General features: G+C 32.5%; 1 long non-coding RNA gene and 1 pseudogene across 1 annotated transcript; one reads left to right on the top strand and one right to left on the bottom strand.

Annotated features, from left to right (window-relative positions):
- The first annotated feature begins 4,309 nt into the window (after positions 1-4,309).
- On the top strand, positions 4,310-5,831 carry LOC113762845. Its single transcript, XR_003467271.1, has 3 exons — positions 4,310-4,460; positions 4,735-5,616; positions 5,747-5,831. It is a non-coding gene; the product is annotated as an uncharacterized LOC113762845 (long non-coding RNA).
- LOC113762841 lies at positions 5,663-9,068 on the bottom strand (annotated as a pseudogene).
- Between the last annotated feature and the right edge of the window lie 1,717 nt (positions 9,069-10,785).

Below are 10,785 nucleotides of genomic sequence, written 5' to 3'. Positions count from 1 at the left end.
TGGAGTGTGTAGGTAGTGGAATGTATATATTGAAGTGTTTGAAGTGGAGCTAAGTCGGCACTTGGAATGGAAGGCGCTGGAATGTGAAGTGGAAAATGGAACCGGCAGAAGGATGGAAGGTGCTAGTATATGGAGTGGAAAAATGGATTCGGCAGAAATGGGGTTGTGATTTTTTGATTTTGATTTTGATTTTTCCTTTTTGAAATTAATTGAATAAAACTGATAATAAAAATAAATAACAAACAACAAAAACAACAAAAAAAAGTAATTTAATTAACAATGGGTAAAAACTAAATAAACTAGAATCAACAAAACACAATTTTCCATTTTCATCAATTTTCATCATTTTTTTTTCTTTTTCTCAACTTAATAATTTAACAAAAATAGTAGTAAAACTAAATAAAAACAACAATTTTAACTACAAACACATCAAAGTAAACAAACTAAAATAACAAAATTACCATTTTCGATTTTTCTTTCATTTTCATCATTTTTCATCATTTTTCCTTTTTTTTTCACAAATTTTACGTTAAAACTTAAAACTAAAACTAAAACTAAAACGTGAACAAAATTAACATGACAAATAATTAGCAAATAAAAAACAAATAAAAAGGTAACAACTAAAATGCAGACAATCTAAAACAGAATCATGAATTAGATGCAACATACAAATTATTTAAAAATTTGGTGTCTACACCTATAGCAAGTTTTAACTCCATTTCCAATACAAAAAATCTTCTGAAATTCTTTTTGCAAACGCAAGACACCTAATTCATAAAGTCTCAAGAAACCTTTACAACCGTTATGCAAAAGCAACTTATTCATTCTAAATTTTTACCATCAATTTGATTATCTGTTGCACGTATCCACCTGAATAGGATATTATGTATTTTCTGGGACACGAGACATAATAACAATTACACTTGTATTAATGTAGACCCAACAAAATGAGAGAAATAGCGTAACAATTAATACACTAATAAGAATAACAGAGTTGGTATAACAAAATTAGTATAGTCCAAATTCTACTTTTAATATGTCCAAATTTTTTTTCAAAAAATTATCCATCTTTTTTCCAATTTATTAGGAGGTGTCGAATTCGAAATTCCTTACTTACACTTGCTCCTCCGTACCACCCATCCATTCCTTCTGTTCCAAGTTAAGGAAAGTTAATTATTTCCTTCCCACTCCCTCCCCCCTCTCGAGCACGAGCATGCGCAAGGCCACACACACACATATTCTCTTTGTCATGGATCTCCCACCACTAAATTAACTAACTCCGTCACCTGTATGTCTGGATAGTAAATCATTCAAAATATTATTTTATTGCATCGCAAATATAATTTTTAATTTATTTTTAAATTTTCAATTATCTTTTTTTATCATGTGGATTATACCCAAAAAAATATTAGAGCGATTATTCTAAATATTGTTTCAAATAATTTCTTGTCCAAGCACACAAATAATCTTTTCATATACATCATAAATATTAATGTATTGATTGTAGTTTAAAATCAGACTCATGAATATCCATATTTCACATCGATTGAAGCAAATCGAGTGACATGTACGATTTTATTAAATAAGTTGTTGCGGTAATTCATTTCCAAAAAAATGAAATGATAATTATCCAAAAAAATTAGAAATTATAAACAACATTGCAATTGCCCAAATTATAAAAACAAGAGAAACATACAAATATACATTGCAATTGAAGTGGATACTTTGGTGAAATTGCAAAAGTCATCTATTAAACCTCATTCCTCTTTTCCTTTCTTCCCCTTGAGATTATCCTTATTCCCTAGTTTGCATGTACCGTTTAAGACTTGCTCTAAAGAACTAATAGCTTATTGTTCTATATTTTATGAATCATTTAAGTTTTTCTCTTTATATTTTTATAAATTTTTGGAACAAATTCTTTGGGCCCCCCAAATTTTGATAAACTTAATTTTTATTTATGTAATTCTCTCTTTCCTGGAAGAATTGTGATATAATTTAGTGAAATTTGTTTGAAATTTTGTTGTATCATGGCCAACTTGAAGCATTTGGCATGAAGGTGTCTGCATAATTTTTATCTCCAAGCCCCACAATTGTGCATGAAAACCTACGAAACGAAGAACTTACAGTTTACATAGACATTTTAGGACTTTCACAATAAATCTTTGCACATTTCATGGAAACATAATAATGCAGTCAACGTCACTGAACAAATGGTATGGGTGTGATAGTTATGAAATTTTGAAAATGGGGGATGAATACGTAATTTGACCACACCTAAGGGGCTGATTGGCAATATAGTAAAACATTTAGGGAGGTAAAAGTAATCAACAAATTAAGAAATTGTCAAAAGAAAGAGGTAAAAGAGCTCGCCCGAAGAGGAAGAGGGGGGGGGGGGTGGGGGGATTCCAGCAACCGACACAAATGTAGCTACTACCCCTAATATAAAGTGGCTTTAGGCTCTCATCCCGATACATAGGTTATCCAATAATTATCATTTAAAAAAAAAAGAATTAAGAAGCAGCGCTTATTATTCACTATAGGGTCTCTTTACTTCAATAATTTTCATGGGGAAAAGTCGGCGGAAGAAGAGCTATTATTAACAGATTCGCATATCTCTAATTACATAAAGCGCCGAAGGGTTGGCAACAGTGATTTCCACTGGTTATTTTGTAATTTGAGGGTTGATTTTGTCCTCATTTGTCTTTGTAGGTGTGATGGAACTCATTGTGGGGTCATCTCTGTTTCATGCTTGTCGGCCACAGGTTCTAAATTTTGGTCGCATTATTCCAATTTTACCCTTTTACACTGGTTTCGTTGTTGTTTCTTTAGAGATTTTGGCCTTTTTCGTCTTTTTATTGCAAATAATATTTTTTAGTGGTTGGCCCGTTGCAAATAACTAATATTTTGTTCATGTAATGCAAAAAATCCATAAAGAGTTGGTATGTTATAGGTAATATCTTTTTTACTTTCACACATTTAATTTATGTTAAATATATAAATATTTATAACTAAAATTCTAAATTTTGGTCGCCTTATTCCAATTTTACCCTTTTACACTGGTTTCGTTGTTGTTTCTCTAGAGATTTTGGCCTTTTTCGTCTTTTTATTGCAAATAATATTTTTTAGTGGTTGGCCCGTTGCAAATAACTAATATTTTGTTCATGTAATGCAAAAAACCCATAAAGAGCTGGTATGTTATAGGCAATATCTTTTTTACTTTCACACATTTAATTTATGTTAAATACATAAATGTTTATAACGAAAATTGAAAAAGTGTTACACTCGTATTTTTCAGAAAAGGAAACTGATAGATTTTGTATTTAACATAAATTAAATGTGTGAAAGTAAAAAAGATATTGCCTATAACATACCAGTTCTTTATGGGTATTTTGCATTACATGAACAAAATATTAGTTATTTATGGGCATTTTACTCTGAATTATTTAATTTGTGTAAAATACATAAATGTTTGTAACTAAAATTGGAAAAGTGTTACACTAATATTTTTACAAAAGGGAAACTCATAGGTTTTGTATTGAACATAAATTAAATATGTAAAAAAAAAAAAAAAAAAAATTGCCCATAGCATACCGGCTCTTTACTGGTTTTTTTCATTACATGAACAAAGTACTAGCTATTTATGGACATTTTACTTTAAATCATTTAATTTATGTTAAAAACATAAATATTTGTAAGTAAAATTCAAAAAATATTACACTAAAATAGTCAATTATTAAATTAAAGCTTTTGCGTTTTAAGATTGAGTAGATAAGATTGATAAAATTTGTTAGCTATTGTTAGCTAAAAGATTGAATGTCATAACATATATGTGCTCAATACAAAATGATAATTAGTTGTCTACCCTATTAAATCCATTAAATTAAACTCTCTCGATTATTAAATTAAAGCTACTCATCAGATCTTACGTGGTTCTTCTCTGTTACTTTCACATTACGTGGCGCAATTCTCCTTTGACTCTGTCAAATTTTGCCTTACGTGTTGCATGCTTACAAATTACACAGTCAAATTTTGCCTTACGTGTTGCATGTTTACAGATTACACCTTGCAGATTGCACTGGGTCAAATTTCATCTTACGTGCTTACAGCTTACGCATTACAGCTATATTTGGTTCGTTCGGTGATTATAGATATGCTTGCTTCGTTTGGTTCTTTTATCATAGTGGACTTGCAATCATTACATGGATTTAATGCATGCATGTGCTTGCTTTTACCAAACCACAGGCTCTTTGTATAGTTAAGCACTCTGTGTGCTATATCTACATTAGCTTTTCCACCCACAGTTTCTTTGCTTTGACTTTCTCTACGTGCATAACAGCAACTATTATAATGTTTTAGAGATGTTTCTCTTTTGTCCTGCGTCTTTCTGTTAAGCCTCCATCTTGTGCCAGCTTTTGGTGTTTTTTGTTTCCAGTTTCCTCGTTCTCGCTCGCTTCAATCAGGTGCTGCCTGTTTTCCTTTACTGTATTTCTTCACTTTTGCGCCTAATATAGCTGTTTATTACGTTGTTCCTTCGGTGAACTTTTTGCTCTTTCATTGTGTTTGCTTATTTTTGTTTCGTATGCTTCAAGTTATGCTTTTATCATTTTCTTTTCCCCATCATTTCCATTTCTTTGTTGCAAGTTTTTAGTTTGCATGGACTCTGACTTTTCTTATGTAAGCTACTTCCATGTTATATTTATCTTTTCTGTGATCTTATCGGTTTATTCCATGCAGCTCAGCTCAACCATCCTATTCGAAGCTTATTGTTCAGGTAAAGCAATCTCCCCTTTACTTATTTGTTCCTCATCTGCTTAGTGCTTAGTCTATTCTACTTCGTTGTGTTTTATTTTCTATGTTTGTTATCGTTTTGCTTATTAAATGGTAATCATCTCTTTCATTCACGTTTGTTTTGTCTGCTTCGAGAAACTTTAGATGATTTGATTGTTATTGTTGGATGTCATGGATAACAGAATTTTCTTAATTTTAACTACAATTGCATATGGGTCGGAAACGTAAATTTTCCTCAGAAAATGAATATCGTTTAGAAAAAAGCCGTCGTGATCGTACAAGATATATTAGAAAAATAGTTCGACATAAAAAGGCAGCTCTTTTGCCTATTGAACCCCAGAGTAACGCAGGTTTTACCTATGACCACTGCTCCTCAGACAAGATATATTAGAAAAATAGTTCGACATAAAAAGGCAGCTCTTTTGCCTATTGAACCCCAGAGTAACGCAGGTTTTACCTATGACCACTGCTCCTCAGACAACTGAGCACAATCTTTTTGATGTTCCTGTTCATCATGATTTGCCAGCTAAACATGCAGTCGGCTGTTTCTGTTTGGATTTGCCTGTGTTTTCACTTCCAGATAACATAGATATTCCATCAACTTCAACTGTGTCTAGCATTGATCCATGTATTATTCTTCCCTTATTCTTATGTGCTCTTTTTTTTTGTGTCGTTTTTTTGCTGACCTATAGCAGGCTTGATCATCTTGTTAATTTTTTATTCATATAGTTTGTCCAGCTATAAACGATGATTCAATTTCACAGAGTTTGTTTAATTCAGCTTCGTCACATGTTCATGTACACCAATTTCCTCTTCCTCCTCATTCAGGTAGTAATGATATCGTTCTTTAAATCATCCACTGACTATCAATATGAAATCAGAGAAACATGCTAGCTCACTCAATCACTTAATTTCTCCATAAAATATTCAACTTGCATTTGAAACTGTGAATTTTCAGCCTCAAACTCATCCATAAACGAAGGATCTAATATAGCAACATCTTCAAACCTTCGACCGGGTATCTTATCAATTTTCAATCTTGCTCCTATATCCTATATCCTATTTATACTGGTCAATACACTTTTATTTCTTGCATAACCAGAAATTGGCCATGCTGTATACTTTTAGGTAATCATCGACGTCGAACAAATATACCGCTCATAGAGCATATACAATCAGAGCCAAGTATATTGCCATTTGTTCCAGATTGTATTCACTGCCATGCTAAACGGTATTACATGGAGCCGCCTCGATTCTGCTGCGCTTCTGGAGAGATTAAATTAGCACCAACCAAAATGCCTGATAGATTAGTACAGCTTTATAAAGCAAACACTCTTGAATCAAAAGAATTCAGACAATGTGTTAGGAGTTATAATAACATGTTTGTTTTCACATCTCTGGGGGTTCATTATGATAAAGATCTCAGCAAGAGGAATGATGGTATCTATACTTTTAGGGTGCAAGGACAGATATACCATTTTATGAACTCATTATTTCCTTCTGATGATGACAAGGCATCAAACTTGCAACTGTATTTTTATGATACAGAACATGAGTTAGCAAATAGAATGGCTATCTCAGGCAAATTCAAAGAGTCTATTCTACAACAGCTGAGGTCTATACTTGATGAAAATCCAATCTTGAGGCAGATTTCTCTGAAAGCACAAAGCATCAAAAACTAAACTAGACAGTTTACATTCCAGTTGGATGTAAAACAAAAAATTGTACTTTTTGTTTACGAATCACTGCAGCTTTCTAGAATTTTGTTCTGTACAAATAACAACTAACTTTTGTATTAAGCTGCAATTCCCAGTGATCATGTATATATAAAAAATGCATGGTTTCTACTTTCCTGTTTATAATCCATCTCTAACACAAACATCTTCTTGACAAAAAAACCATCAGTTAACACTCAACAACAAGATAATATGGGCACCCCGCGACACCCGCGGGGTCCAACACCTAGTGTAAACAAGAACGGGGTAGAAACGTTCACAACTGATTTGATCGAACAGCAAATGACAATCAAAAAGGAAGCTGATCTCAAACAAAACCCAGAGCCATATCATGAAGAGACAAATCAACAATAATTCTGGTTGACTAACGATCAAAAACACCCAAGTGAAAAAAGATAAAATCCAAATAATCAAAATTTGTCTCATCAGATTGCATGTTCAATTCTTAGTACTAAACAAACATGATAAATTCAGAGACTAGGGTAAGTCCACAAAAAAAAGGCATATTTTGACTCTAAATACTGTTCTGGCACCTACGGCCTTCTAAAGCCACCAATGACCTCAAGCAGTATGCTCCTACTTTTGCTGGAACACTGCAACAACAAAAGAAAACTGTAAATGTCCAAACAAATGACTAGTAGCCAAGCAAATAGTCAAAAACGACTCCATAGCAATTTAACAAAACCAAATTCATGGCAACACTAAGAATGGAAACAGTAGAAACTGATAGATAATGATCACAAAAATCAGGAGTAGCTTCTGAATGTCTAGTGCACCACTCCACAGCATGGACGCAGTTATCAAATTTCAGGAGCTCCAACAAATTGACCTAATCATAGCCAGATGGAACAGGTCAAACATGGAAAATGTAGCATACATGCACATGAGAAACCCTCCGCAAGTTTAAACATTACACATCAGTGCCCGAACAGCAGAACATCAAACTGTGCCCAAAAAGTAGTCAACTTAAAGCTATTTAATGCTAATCTAACTCATTATATTAAATTAGGATAAATCTGCGCCGATCAACAAAATTGCTTTCAACTGTGTCTGCAGTAACTTTGGATAACTTACACTGGGGAAGTTTCAAAATACTTGGAAACTAGCCACAGTGCCGTCTTTTCTAACATGCTTCCTGAAATGTGGAGGGGATATTACTTAACAAATCAAAGTCCCCTCATGAAAATTAACAAAATCTGTCCCTTTCACCCCCAACATGTTGTGCACACAAGTCTCCATCAATTCTGCATATCTAACAGCCATATTTTGGATGAATTGTGTAACACAAACAATTTTAAGCATGATTGACATCCTCCATATAGTCTTCAGATCCGCATCTTGCTCGCTCTCTCTCCACCCACATTTTTTGGTCATGTTCACCAGTAACCACACAAACTGTTCTCATGAAAAACTTCTCCATATTACCTCATCATTCACTAAAATGATGCATGTCTGAAAATTTAAGCCATAACTATAAATCTGGTAAAACTCAACTCCAACACAAGAAATCTGGTAAAACCATCCGCTACTCAAGCTGAGCTCTATAGCCTACAAATTTTAGTATCGCATAAAGACGGATCTGTAAAACTTCAAGCAAATTCTTCACAAAGACCAGCTCCTCCTTACAACCATTCTAACAAAGAAAGCTTCAAAAATTAGTACAAGCACACATCATTGTCAAAGGGAAACCACTCATGAAAGCAATATGAGGAACAAAAGTAAATTGCGACCACATATCTATATATACAGACTCCAACCCAAAAAATCAACTCCAAATATCGACCAACCTTGAAGTTACTCATAATAATACCAAACTCTACAAGTAGAGCATCCCGTAAACGACCCAAATTATTAAACTCTAATTCAGATATCGCAAAAGAAACATCTCACTGGAAAGTATAGGTAACAAATTTTTCACCAAAAAGCAACCATAAACATAACCTTGGAAAATTTTCAAAAAAGCGGATAAAGAATACCTTAAATATTGCTTGGGTACATGAAGACCCGAACCCTTGATCCCTGAAATATCAAAATACAGAAACATTCATTTAAGAAAAACAAATAGCAAACCAAATAGGAATAATAAATAAAGGAACAGCAGTACAGTTTAGTATTACCATTGACTTGGGGGGCAGGTTGGACTTCATCTTTGCTCGGACCATGCCGCGTTACCGTGAGGCCGGCAAACCTTTCCCCAAATGCAGCGGTAATGAGATCCATTCTTCTTAACCTTAGCCTTGTAGATGTACGCCATCTTCTTGCCGAGGTACCAAGCCACCTCCTCCTTTGCGTTCACTCCTTCGATCTGAATCAACGAAGTGTTCGGGTACTGGTTGGACTGCGACCTCTTGTACCCCAATATAGTTCCTCTCACGTAAAGCCTGCAGGGGTTAAACCCAAAAAGTCGGGAGAAAAATCAAATTCAGTGAAATTACGGAATAAGGGGAAAATGGAGATGGAGTCGGAAAATTAGATGACCTGACGCGCTCTCCTTGGCGTCCCTTAACCATTTTCTGATGGGTGATGAGGGGCGGCGGGGAATGGGTAATGGGGCGGCGGGGAATGGGTGATGGAGGAGTCCCAGAACAGTTGCGTTAAAACCCTAGGTGAGTCAATGATGGTTATATGTGTTGATGATAGGTATTATTTCAGAAACCCCCCTTTAGATTTCTATCAATTTCGCTACCCTCCCCGGAATATTTGAAAATAGCACTTGTTTTCCCTGTAAGTCATTTGGGCCCAACACTTGTCTCATGAATGATCAAATATCTTTACTATGCTTGCAACTTAAGAAGTATTACGTATTTACATGGACAGAAACAATTTAGTCATTTGTACTAAATTAACCATGATTTTGAACATGAAAAAATTGAAAATCTTGAATACTAAATTTCGTAGCGATGATTGTTAACATTTTAAAATTTTTTATATTTTAATACTTCTTGTAATTTCTTTCTCTTAAAAAAAGATTAAAATTTTCATCGAAATATTATTATTTCATAAATTTATTATAGCAATAACAAGATGAATGTGAAAATACACAAAAAATAAATAAAGTATTAAAGTATGTTTACAATTAGATTTTATTCAGTTACAGCTAAAATGCAACTATACATAATCTATTCTTTCCTTTCTTTTTCAGAATATTCGGTGTTTCTTTTCTTTTTTTTTTTGTATAAGTAACGCAAACAAAATGGTTAGACAATTTTTTTTCTGCTTTGATTTATTTGTTTTTCCTTTAAAATTGCACCCTTTTATTAATCCAAACGTTGCTTGAGATTTGATTTTTTTTTAATTACAGATGATGAAAATTTCTTGTAAAACATGTGAAATAATAGACCCGTAAATTAAAGAAATAAATCAATAAAACATAGCATATTTTATATTTTTTTTAGGAAAAATCGTTCAAAACACCCCTTATTGTTTGCAAAATGAATTTTTTGTTTCTCACTTTTAAAAGTGTATTTTTACGTCCCTTATAAATTCATATTTGTCAAATTTCATCTCTACCTAAATTTGCATCTAGTTTTTTTATTGGAATCCACCACGTGCTTTTGCACGTGATCATTTTTAAGGACAAAATTAGCAAATCAAAATTTACATAATCTGATTGATAATATTTCACATTTCACAAAATGAATTGTTTCGACCCTCATATTTTATAAATTAAATTTTTTTATCCATCATTGATCATATATGCAAATAACTTTAAAAAGTAACTCATGTATATATGTCTATTTAATTTCACATGAACAATATAAATAGCATATAATATGTCTTTATTTGATTTCGTCTGAATGTAATATTCCAGTAAAATTAAATAGATATATAAAGGAGTTTTAAAGAATGTTAATTTTCTACTCATGTTCATTTTACTTTTATTCAAAAATTGAAAACAAAGAAAACATTTAATTCTAAATATTATCAAGTGTTTATATTGAATTAAATTTGAACAGAAAAAAGAAACGAAGGAAAAGTATGACAAAAGAAGTAAGCGATTGACACTTTCAAATTTTAAAACAATCACAAACCAATTAATTCAATTGTTGATCTTAAAAGTGGCGAGTCAAAATTTCATATTTAAAATACAATTTGTTAGCATTTCATATTTAAAATACAATTTGTTAGCATGACTATAGAATTCGATTTAGGACCGATTAATTAGATAACCTTATTATATAACTCAATAAATGAATTATTAACAAAAGAGAAAAAGCCATAAATATTGAATAGATTCACATGGTGAAATCAAATAAAAATA

The sequence above is a fragment of the Coffea eugenioides genome, chromosome 2 (genome assembly GCF_003713205.1).
Source record: "Coffea eugenioides isolate CCC68of chromosome 2, Ceug_1.0, whole genome shotgun sequence".
NCBI lineage: Eukaryota > Viridiplantae > Streptophyta > Magnoliopsida > Gentianales > Rubiaceae > Coffea > Coffea eugenioides.
This window is presented reverse-complemented; position numbering and strand designations above follow the sequence as displayed.